Consider the following 13,277-nt stretch of genomic DNA (forward strand, 5'->3'; position numbering starts at 1 on the left):
CTGCAAAACAAAAACAAAAACAAAAAACAAAGCAGATAAAAAACAAAAACAACAACAAAAAGAAAACAATGAGCCCTTGATTCAATCCAACTCAACAAATATTTATTGAACAATGACTATATACCAAGTACTCTTCTAGGTGGTTAGGTTAAAATTGTGAACAAAACAGTCTAATATTCCTACCCTCTGGTGACTCACATTTTAGCAATTGAGGGCAAAAACAATAGAAAAAAAGACTATGACAGCAAGAGATATTGGAAAGATTGAGTTGACAGGACCTTCTTGATATTGATGGTCAAGAAAAGGAAGAATTTGCAGAAAACTCTATGGCCTTAACCTAAGTGACAAGTAAAATAGAAAGACCATTGATAGAGAGGGAGCAACTTATTCAGCATATGTTGAATCCTTCCCAAGTACTAGGGACATAAAGATGAAGAGGAAGGAGCACCATTCTGGAAACGTGACTGCTGTGATGAGAGTGGCAGTTCTGGACAAGTTGAAATTCTGATTCAGGCAGGACATCCTTGTGAAATATTCAACAAAACAATTGAAAGGGTGACTGAAATTCAAGAGAGAGGTTAGGCTAAGAGAAATCTGATTAGGAAGTGATTTTTCTGGTTATCGTTATATATGACCATCACCAAGAGAAAGAGAATAGAATAAAAGGCAACAGCCAGAGACAAAAACTAGAACACTGATATTTATAGTTATACATTGTAAGAGGAAACAAAGAAGACTAAGTTAGAATAGCGATAGAGATGGATATAAAATAATAGAAAAAGAAAAATGCTGGAATATCATCCAAGTGATATTAATCTATATGAATGTTTCCAAAAGGATGGAGTCATCAATATCAAAATGAGCAGAGACTGAATAGAAAGAGAAAAGACCAGAAGATAAATGTTTCAGAAGGAAAGTGGGAGTTCATGAGAGGAAAAGCCAGACTGTAAGAGATTGTTGGTTAAAGATCAGAAATGGAGAGAGTTCATGTAGACTACTCTTTTAAGAAAACTTGGTGGTCTACAGGGGTAATCTTGGTTCTTTGTGGGAAAATTGATTAATAGAGATTTGAGTATGTTTATAAGCTGAGGGGTAGCAGAATGTGCCACTCCAAAATATGCTCCTTTGGCATAAGGATTATTTTGAGCTGACTATTTTGAAAAAGTGCAGACACAAAAGAAGCTCTGAAAACAGTAGAAGTTTCCCTTTTGTAAGGGAAATTTACATTAGAAAGGGGGCCGTACCAGGAGTTAAAATTGTTTGTTTGTTTGTTTTCTCCTGTTAATCTGTTTTTTATTACATGGGGGTCTCAGCCAAGAACCTAATAGGGTAGAGGGAAAATTATTTTCCCTCCCCTACACAACTAAAGAGAAAAGTTAGTGGTCAAATTGAAGATCCAAAAGCAAGAGACTGAACAGTTCTCAGAAGAGACATGATCATTTGGAATCTGGACCATAGTCAAAGGGATTAGCATTAATATGACAAGTCATTTCTTCTGTCAAGCAAGCAGGATATGCTATACGAATATACTTTGAGTTGCAAAGAAGAAGAAATCAGAGGGAGTCTATGTATGAGAGCTTAGGTTTTACTCAATAAAGGAGGAGGAAGTTCATATGCCTCGTCTTCAGGTAATAAGGGTGATGAGAAAGGTAAGGAAGATTATGGAAATTTTTTAAATTACCACCTTTACATTCCAGCAACTTAGTGAAAATTCAAGACCCTAGGAACTTAAACCAAGAAGAAAAAGAGGGAAGTGTATAGAAAAGAAAGGGACATGTGCCTAAGGGAGATTTTGAAGAAAGATCTGAACTCAAGGAAAAAAATCTGTCTTTCAATTCATTGAGGATTGACTTGGGAAAATGTAAATTAAAAAAAGAAAGAGGGGGCTTCCCTGGTGGCGCAGTGGTTGAGAATCTGCCTGCCAATGCAGGGGACACGGGTTCGAGCCCTGGTCTGGGAAGATCCCACATGCCGCGGAGCAGCTGGGCCCGTGAGCCACAATTACTGAGCCTGCGTGTCTGGAGCCTGTGCTCCGCAACAAGAGAGGCCACGATATTGAGAGGCCCGTGCACCGCGATGAAGAGTGGCCCCCGCTTGCCACAACTAGAGAAAGCCCTCGCACAGAAACGAAGACCCAACACAGCCATAAATAAATAAATAAATAAATAAAAATTTAAAAAATAAAAGGGAAAAAATTATTTCCTGGGAAAAAATTCATATGGAAATGCAATGGTAAAAAAATAAACACCCTGATATATGCTACATTTTCAATCATACTAGCCAAATTAATATGTTCTAGAATTCACTTTCGTAATCATCATATATTATCACATATATTTTGAAATTAATAAATTTCAGTAACAATATCATATACAATGTTTAGATATCGAAAGGAACTCTGCTATTAAAAAGCCAAGATTTTTATCTAATACTAGAATTGGCAGGCATGAAAATTTGATAAATTAACCTTATACTGTTTTCTATGAATGGGTAAGTAAAAGTGAAGCTGTATATTCATATTTATTTATTACCACAATCATTGGTACTAATGGCAATTGAAAATTTTTATTTGCATTTTATCAGGTAAAACAAAGTAAGTATTTTATATGGATTGAAATTCTTAAAGAGAGTATCTGAATTTGTATCTACTACCTTGTTTTTCAAAAAGTGGCATAATCATGAGGGAAAGTTACTGCATGCCTGATTGCAAATGTCTTAGTTGAAATGCACACATTTCTTGTTTAAAGAGTTTAATAATTTCCAGAGACAAACAAGGTTTAATTTAATGATGGGGTGAAAGGCCTTGAAAATAAAATATGAATAAAACTTAAGTCACTAGAGTTAAGAAAAGATGAAACAATCCTATATTCAGTGTAACTCTAAAAAATTGTCCAAAAAAAGCATTCTTTTTGAATGTGTTTCTTCTTACGGTGCTATTTTTTATTTTTCATTTCTCATTTCTATCCATAAATCAAGACTTTGCCTCTGTATTTAGGCTTTAACTGATGATCCCAAAATACAATGTCTATTTCAGCATGAGTGCAGAGTCTACAACATTTTTTTCTTGTTTTGTTCCATGATCATCATTATGTATGAATAAAAGCAAAATGCAGTCAATATTCATGACACTTAATCTCAATGAAGAATGGCTTACATTGCCTAATGTAAATCTAACAAGACATAGCACAGATAAGAAAGATTACATTTTTTCATTTTTTTAAAGATAACATTTTTAATAATGACACTTAGAGAAACAACATTAAAATTCTTTAAAAAAAGTAATTCCTCTGTTACATATATATACATATACATATTATATATATATAGGTATAGTGTTTGTTTTATGTTTCTCATCCAAAGTTGCTTTACATTAAAGTAATTTGTCATTTTCAGGACTAGATAGGGAGGATCTCAAATTTAGTCCTCAAATATTTTCAGAAATTCCAGTTTTCAAGTTTGAATGATGCTATGTATGCCAGGCTATGAGGAGCATGTGTGGCCAGACTGCCAAGATCACTGCACAGATGCTGAAGCCATAGTGTTTCATGAATTTTGTTCTGCTAAATGGATACATCAGAATCACTATTAAAATATGTATTCCTGGGCTGTCTCTGAGACCTACTGAGCCAGAATTTCTTAAGATTGGTAGCCAGCAATCGGCAAATTTAATATTTTCCTGGAGATTCATGCATACTTAAATTTGGAAACCACTGCCTAATGTTGTGTCATAGTTTCGCAATTTTCACAGCTGTGGGGAGGGAGGGCAGTGATAGATAAGTAGAAACAGGTTGAAAACTGGAGTGAAAATACTTTGCTTGAAATATAGACCATTATAGAGTTAGCCACCTACATTTGGGTCAAAGAAAGATATATTCTGGTAGGCAGAATTCCAAGATGATTCCCAAGATGCCCCCTCCCTGGGGTACATAGCCTGTATAATCCCTGACACTGTGAATATGATGGATTTTACTCCCATTATTAGGTTATATTAGATGGGACAGTTGATTTTAAGAAAGAGAGATTATCCTGGGTGAGCCTGACCTAATCAGTTGAGCCCTTGAAAGAGACTGGGCTCTTCCTGAAGTTTGTGATTCAGTGTATAAGAGAGGTTGACAAGATTCCCCATTGCTGGATTTGCAGTTAAAAGGAACCATGTGGCAAGGTATGCTGGCAGTCTCTAGGAACAAAGAGAAGGCCCCACATGACAGCCAGCAAAGAAACAGGGACTGCAGTCTTACAACCACAAGGAGCTGAATTCAGCCAACAAGCTTAATGAACATGGAAACAAATTTTCTCCCAGAGTCTCCAAGTGAAAATACAGCTGGCCAGCACATCAGTTTCAACTTTGCAAGACCCTGAACAGAGAACTCAGTCATTCTACATCTGAACTTCTGACCTAAAATACTGTGGGGTAACAAATGGATGTTAAGCTGTTACATGTATGATTATTTGTTTCACAGCAATAGAAAACTAATCCATACCCAACTGCACAAAAGTGACCTGGCCTGTGGTGATAGGTGCCTAACTGAACCTAGCCACTGCTATGCACACTTTGACTTCCTTGAACCTCACCTATAAATGAGATTGGTGTAATGAACCAGCAGATTTTACATATCAAAGTTAGGTTTATAAAATCACCAAGATCTCTTGTGTCTAGGTTAAAAAAAATTCATTAAGAAATTATTGGTAGGAAAAGCAGAATCCCAAATACAGTAGTTCAAAACTCCCCTATCAGAAGTGATTTTTTAAAACTCTATTCAAGTTTATATGTCACAATCAACATTATAAGTAGATTAATATTTTAATCGCCATTACCAAAGAAGCATAAGAACTTAATTGGAGTAGATGGTCCAAGATTGTGCACTAAAGCTGCCAGCATAAGACCTCATTTTCAGAACAATTATTTTCCTTCACCAAAGAGAATCTCATGAGTTCATCTATTCAGCCAAGATAAATCAATTTTTTTCTCTTAATGTGTCCACGAACAACATCTACTTTCCATTATTTCTTGTGGTCACAAAAGCATTTCACTGAATATTTCTACAAATAACTCTCACATGCCCATGCCTCCTTTGATGACTTTGCAATTCTAATAAAGTGATTAGAACTCCTTATCCCTGCTGTGGCCTCTGCTAAACAATGTGAAAATACCTCTCCTGCTGGGGTTATCCTGCCAGCAAAATTCAAATGGCCCACCAACAAGTACATCTGTTGTAATTTGACTTCCTTTGCTCTTGTTACTTTTTTCTACAATTCTATAAGATCTTGAATTTTCCCCTTGAAGCTCTAAATTCCTTTTTAATTATTTATTTGTGGAGAATCTCTTCTACAGATAAAATCAAGTTGATTAGTCTTCTAGTTTTCCTCTAACTATTGGAGTTTTAACAAGTCACTTGCTCTCTGAAACCTCACAGCTTCCTAATTAATAGGTGTTTGAACATGACAGGGTCATCCGATTTGTCTTATGTATTCATTGTGTTCGATTATGGGTCCCAAATATCCTGATTAACACATGTACAGTTGTGATCTTGCTGGGGAAGAACATGGCAGTGAATCTGAAATACAGAGTCAATGAGATTTTGACAAGTAGTTTTGCTAAATACAGGAGGTAATTTAGAGTGGCAGAACATTTAGGCACAGATTGTTAAATGTTTCCATCAATCTTCAAGAAATGTTAAAAACCAAACTGGGTTTGGTGGAAGAATTTTTTTTTTTGGACTTTCTGATTTATACGTTTCACACTGATGAAAGAAAACTTGGTCCTTTGCTGATTTTGCCTTTAGTCTCATCCTCTGGTAGCAGCACCTGCTCTTCCTTTGGGCAGAGAGCCCTTTCGCATTCACTCTATGGATCAGACAATGCTGAAACTATTGACTCCTGGATCCACTGGTGGCCCAGCCCTGGCTAACAGAGTCACATTACACTGACCACAGTGGGGAATGCGTCACCACTGTGGGCCACAGCAGTCTGGGGATGTTCATAAAAACTGTTGGGAAAGATAAGCTGTTGTTTCCTCTGGGGTTTCCACATGGGTTAAAAAACCTCTGAAGCTACTATTGACCCAGTTTGCTCTTACATAGGAGAACTTGCCTGAAAATGGCAATAACCTAGGAGGAAGCAGGACTGAGAAGAGACAGACGAGTGTGGCCATTTCATTGCTCCATCCTCTGGCACCCAGCCAGACCTGAAGTTATACCACCCCCAGCCTTTTCAATTACTTGAGCCAATCAATTCTCTATAATAGGTAAGCCCCTATGGGCTGGGTTTTCAGACTTGCCACTGAAAGAATCTTGCTGCATAGAAAAGGTGTCTCTCATAAAAGTTAAATTAATCTAAGACTCTACCCTTTGAATTTTGTAAAAATGACATTATAAAGCTAATTTATTGACTTAATAATTTTTGAATGGAATACAATCAAACTCCCAAAATATACCTTTGGTGATTATTTTAAAGTCATAACCATTACATCGTTTGAATTTTTCCAGTATTTAAAGGTATTTCAATGATATAATCTCATTAATTCTTACAATGTCCTTTTAAACTAGCCAGGGGACAGGTATGCTTATCTAATAATATAATAGTCCCGTTCTCTCTTGCACTTCATGACATATTTCAGTGAAGGCTGAATAACAAAGCACAAGGTCACCTATATAAGCACCTACAGAAAACAGTAATTACTTCCCTTATGATGTAGGTAGGATATCACTGTGGAAATCAGCATAAAGATTCCAGCACAAATTAATCACCTGTGAGGAACTGTGTGGCCAATAGAATTTTTAATAATGTAGGTAGATGAATATAACATTTACATAATGCATATCATATGCACTGTGTAGATATTTAATCAACACATTTTAATGAAAGTCCTTCTACTTGTACTTCATTATATGTATATTATATGTAAGATAATTGCATAATTTATAAATACAATAATATATTTATTAAATGGTTACTGTATGTATGTTCTTGTAAAATGTATATTTAAAGTATATGAAAATATACTTCATTTGAAATATGCTGAAAGTAAATTTAAGTGTTCCCCATTATATTTTTCCTCACCATACAAAAAGTGTGCTTTTTTCCTCTCAAAAAAATAGCAGCTACTTCGACTCCTGAGTAAAGTAAGATTGGGGTGGAAGATAATCCCACGTTGCTAAATATTTTTCTTATTAAGATTCAAATAATATTTTAATTTTTTTATAGAAAGTTTCCTAAAATATATTGCACGACCCTGACAATTTAATCTGCTCTTGATGACTGAGTGGCCTCCTCATAAGCATGCTTCTGGGTTATAAAATTTTAAGTGCTTCTGGATTTATTAAAATACATAGTGTGGTTTCAACACAAATGCTGTGCTTTATGAATTTATATGTCTGCTTTTAGTAATTTTCTATTTTTTTGAATTCTGTGGAATTTGTGTAGCTTGCAATAAAATCCTTTTTACTTGAGTGAATCTGAGTTTCTATTACTCATTAGATGTTTTAGGAGTGTTTACAGGAGGCATTTTAATACATAGCCTTAAAAAAACAGCTATATAACCCAGCAATTCTACTCCTGGATATAATCCAACATAAGACACATACAAAAATGTTCAGACAAGCACTATTCACAGTAGCCAAACCTGGAGATAAAGCTAATGTCTATCAAAAGTAGAACTGATTCCTAAATTTTAGTATATTTGTTGCAGGAAAATGGGGCAAGAGAGGATGGTCATGTCCCAGGTCTCGAGCAAGTTCCAGGGACAGGCCACCAAGTAAGATTTGTTGGCTTCGTGCAGGAAAGAATTCAAGAGTGAGCCATAGTAAAGTGAAAGTAGGTTTATTGAGAGAGGTACACATTCCATAGGCAGAATGCAGTCCATCTCAGAAGGTGACAGCGGCCCGGGGCTGTGGAGGTGGTTAGTTTTTATGGGCTAGGTAATTTCATAGGCTAAATAGTGGGAGGATTATTCCAACTATTTTGGGGAAGGGGTGGGGATTTCCAGGAATCGGGCCACCGCCCATTCTTTGGCCTTTTATGGTCAGCTTCAGAACTGTCATGGCGCCTGTGGGTGTGTCACTTAGCATATGCTAATGTATTACAGTGAGCTCATAATGAGACTCAAGGTCTACTGGGAATCAAATCTTCTGCCATCTTGGGCCTCATCGGTTCTAACCAGTTTTTGTCGTATCCAGTTTTTCTCAACAGCTGTGTCATTCTTTAAGGGTTGTGCCCTGCCCCCTTCCTTTCCTGTCACCTATTCATACAATGAAATATTGCATAGCCATGAGAATAGATAACGTCACAGAATAATATGGATGAAATTCCCAAGCAAAAAGTCTCATCAGTGAAGCTGGATACGAGAGAGCTTGGTGTGAGGAGGTTCTGGAAGGGAACAAGGTGGGGAAGGCTGGGGTGCTGGGTGTCACTAATATTCTGTTCCTTGATCTTGGTCCTGGCTCCAAAAGCATGAATACTTTCTGAAAAGTCGTTGAGCTATGCTGTGGTGTGTGCATGTTTCTGCATGTACTTTATAGTTCAGCAAAAGTTTACTCAAAAATGAAGATAAAAATTAATTATGATATATGTCTTTATATTTATATTGAACACCACTTTCAAAGCATATGTATTATCTCATTTTATTCATCCATTTCATAACTGTTCATTTGTCTGTTTGCTTATGTATTTCCTGTCATGATCCAGGTAACAGGCAAGGGGCTGGATTTGCTGCACAGATTAAGCAGACCTAATCCCCACTTGCATGGAGTTGACACTCATGTCCCCCCATAACATTCCTGTGAAGTAGGTAGAGAAGGTATGGTCTTTTGAGTTTTGTTTGTTTATGTGTTTGTTTGTTTCAATGGGAGATAATTAAGCATGCTTATGTGCTTCACAGAAGAACCCATTTGAGAGGTAACAGATGCAGGATGTGAGAAGGAAGGAAGAAAAATTTTAAAGTGAGACCCCTGAGAAGGACACAAGAAAGGACTCCAGAAGCAGGAGAAAGGAAAGAAAACTCCAAACTGGGAATTATCAGGGGTCATGTGCTGTTTGTTAGCAGAGCATGGAGTAGAAGGAACCTGACACCTCAACCACATCGAACCAAATTTCTCTTCATCGTTGCCATTTCTAGGATGCCAACAAATCCCATTTATACACATGTGCTTGCAGGCATGCACACGCATATATACTCTAAACAATAAGCCTGCTTCCTATGTACATAGTTCACCATCATCTGCTGGTGATGTGTTGTATTCCCTTCAGAAAAGGAGGCCTGCAGGCCAAGTTTCATGGCTTAAAACTGGCGGAGGTCTTTGCTTTCTCTGGCAGTGGAGACAACTAGAATGGAAAGGAGGGAAATATGACAAGTGTGAAGGGTCAGAAAACAGAATAATGACACTAATGCAAAATATGGGAGGACACTCCTCTTTGGAAGTTACTGATTTGGAGACTGAATTTGTAAATACCTTGGATTTGTCATCAAAATGCTTTCTAGGAAAGCAAAGACCTGAGCAAGGGGCAATGCTGTGTGCCTTGTGCCCTGGGGAGAAAGTTCCTTTATGTGTTATTCCAGGTTCTGCAAGCAGCAGACAGGGAGACGGAGTTAAATGTGGAAATGATTGACAAGGATTCGTGCCTATGAGGGAAAGTGAGGAGGAAGCTAGGGAAGCTTGGAAGAGCCAAAAGACTAAATGTAAGCCTGGTTCTTATAAAAGACAGAGAAGGAATGAAGTTCGGATAGAAGAATCTTAGACTAGGGTGCACTTCTAAAATAATTTAGCAATGTCAATGGGGAGTCCTCAAAGCAAAGTTGTCCATCAGACAAGTCCCACATCCCACAAGACCGGGCCTGCCTTAGTATTCCTGCTGCGCTCAGTCACCGGCTGGGAGCAGCCCCCAGAAAGTGCTGTGTTGTCATGAATGTGTTGTTGAACTTCAGAGCACAGCAGCTAGGGCCATACAGGAATTATATTCTCCCCAGTTAGAGATCCTAGAGAGGCATTTTCGTGGCCACCACACCTTGTATGTTTTGAAGGATAAAAATGAGACAATACTCATTTTGAGGATAAGAGAATCTGGGGATTTTTTAATATTGTGAATCTTCATCTGGACTCTGCAGATGTGATGCTTGGAGATATATATTGCTATTTTAGAGAGTGCAGGCGTTACAATTGTCTCTGATAGGTAACATCAAGCAATGGCTAGAATCAAGTGAGGAAGTAATCCACTTTGATGTCTGCAGGAGAGCATTCTAGGCAGAGGGTCAGTAAATGCAGAGGTTATGAGGAGGGAATATGCATGTCTTGCTCGAGGAAGAACAAGGAAGCCAGTTGAGAAAATAAGAGGGAGAGTAGAAGGCTACTGTAGAGTGAGCAAGATGGAGTGTAAAAAAAAAACGAGGTCAGGGAGTTAGTTGGGGACCAGATCATATAAGCCTTGGATATCATGGGAAAAGCTGCAGATTCACTCTGACTAACATGGGAAGTCCCTGTAAGCTCAGGGTAGAGAATCAATGTTATTAAAGGGATCACTCTGGTGCCTGTGTGAAGGATTGACTATAAGTAGAAAGAGATTCCAAAAATCATGTTTTCTCAACTTCTCTGGATTTATCTACATATATCAATTATTGTCTCAATCCTTATGTACTGCCTTTTTCATGGGCTTCTTTCCAATAGGTGAACATTCAAATGGAGTAACTGAAACACGTAAGAAAAGGATTGCATATGAGAATAGGGGAAGGGTAAAGGGAAACCAACAAAAGAAAGTGATGTCCTCTGGTTCCCACCCACAGGCCTGAAGGGGGAAGAGGAAGGAGCAGTTACCAGTAGGTGGGGAGAGAACCACTGCTGTGGGAGAGTATCACCAGACAAAAGCTGTGGAGAACTTAGCCACTGCTAACCCATGACACCAGCAGGGAGGAAGGCTGGGCAATAAGTACCTTGATCTCACTTTTGGACAATGCTTCCATTTCTGCTGGTGCCTCCCATCTACCAAAACTAACCAGCAGTCAGAATGCACGAGCGCTCATAATGCGATTCATACATGTCGACTTCCTGATAGAGCAGCTGGGTAAGGGTGCTGAGTGGATCTGTAGGCACATTCAGCAATTAGTCACTACAGATATGCAAAGTACTTATCTTTTTTAAAAAGTTATCTTTGCTCCTTAAGTTCTACGTGCCTCAATTATCCTGTCGCTCTCATCTCCTTCCAAGAGAAGCTTCTTGAATCTACTTGCTGTCACCATCATTTGAATTCATTCCTCTGCCCACTTCCCTCTGGCTTCCACTCACTCCCATCACTCACTTGAAAGGGATCCTCCCAGCGTCATCACTAAACTCCTACTTGTCACTTCTACCAATCTCAGTCTATTTTATTTGACCACTTTTCAGCATTTGATCATAATAATGACACACTTTTCCTTGAACTGGCTTTTCTGTTGATCTCCTCTTTTCTTCATCTTACCCTTATTAGTTTCCTAGGGCTGCTATCACAAAGTACCACAAAATAGGTGTCTTAAAACAAAAGAAATTTCTTCTCCCACAGTTCTGGAGTCCGTAAGTCCAAAATCAAGGTGTCAGCAGGGCCATACCTTCTCCGAAGTCTCTAAGGAGGATCCTTCCTTGCCTCTGCCTAACTTCTAGTGGCTGCTGGAAATCCTTGGTGCTCCCTGGCTTGTAGATGCATCTCTCCGATCCCTGCCTCTGTCGTCACATAGTGTTTTGTGTGTGCATGTGTGTGTGTGCATGTGTTTGTGTGTATGTGTCCTCTTACATGGATTTTAGTCATATTGAATTTAGGGTCCACTCTAACTCAGTATTACCTCATCTTAACTTGATTACATCTACAAAGAGCTTATTTCCAAATATGGTCACATTCATGGGTTCCCAGGGAGCATGAATTTTGACAGGAAACTATTCAACTCAGCACAGCCTCCTTTCTTGGACCTTATTTCAAAGCACCCACCCCTTAAAATATACCCTTGCCTAGGGTTTTCTTCATTCCCCACTCTCTTATTTTGCACAGGTTTCAAACACAAATGCCTACAAGGAAGCAAACATATAACAAAAATGAGTGATGTAGTTCTTTTATAAAGAAAACTAAAAAACGCCTGCTTTGTAAATAACAATTGACCCTTGGTCTAAAGGCAGGTGGAATGGCCTGTGGTCAACTGAAGAAAGCGTGTCCTATTCTAAAGGTGACAAGCTGCTCAGACCCATCTGAGTGTTGTCATTCAGAAATGCAAGCTTAGTGACGTTAAGCTGATTTTGTTTTTAAGAAAAACTGGAAATCTTGATTTGCATATAAAATCACTTAGAAAATGATTCAAAACTAAATAAAACAAAAACAAACAACAACAAAAAAATACCAATATGTGGGGAAACACTACGCAGACCAAACAAAAGCCATTTATGTGAATGGCCCACAGGTCCACTTTGTAACCTCTGTTCTATATACATCTCTCTGATGATGTTGAGGGTTACTTAGGATCAATGGTAACTTGGTTTTTAGACTACCCATCTTTCTAGTCGTAGAGATGTAGAAAGAACATCATAATGGACAGTCACACTTGTCTACTCACAAGAATATCAAGCTTCATACGTCAGATATTAAATTCAGCGTTTGCCACCACTAAACCTGCCTCTCTCTCTCACAGTCACTTCCTCAAAGACTGTCAAAGTCATCTCAGATTTCCCACTATCCCTTAGCATATATAACCGTATATTTTACCCATGCAGTATCTTTTAAATCTCTCAGATGAATACCCCAAATCTCTCAAATGAATCTCCTTCTCTCCAACCATATAAACACTAGCTTGTTTTGTGTCCTGTTCTAATAGCAGCCTTTATCTACTAAGCACTAAACCTCTTTTAAATAAATATGTATCTCACTTAATCTTCATAGCAACAGTGTGATAATGTTGTAGTTTAGGTTCTAAAATAGAGCATGAGAACAGTCTTAGGTGAGAAAAGCAGAAGTGAGAGAGGGAAGAAGAGCCAATATAAGGTGTATTGCTATGATTGCTTCTATAGGCAACAGGAGCTGGAATATCTGAGAAATGAACAGAAGGCCTCCAAGAAATGGCCATCCAAAAGACAAGAGTTTGAGCCATTTACCACATCTGCCTTCCCCCTTTGTTAGAGGACTGGCCCTGGGCCATTTTTGCGTTGATTGAGAGGCTCCTACAGCTCAGGGACAAAAAGAGAAAAGATACACAGCATACACTTGAGTTGGACCACTACCAGGGCAAAGTGAGCCTGAGCTCACATGGAACTATTAAGCACAGCTGCAGCTAAACC

Source organism: Balaenoptera acutorostrata, chromosome 4 (assembly GCF_949987535.1).
Source record: "Balaenoptera acutorostrata chromosome 4, mBalAcu1.1, whole genome shotgun sequence".
Classification (NCBI taxonomy): Eukaryota; Metazoa; Chordata; class Mammalia; order Artiodactyla; family Balaenopteridae; genus Balaenoptera; species Balaenoptera acutorostrata.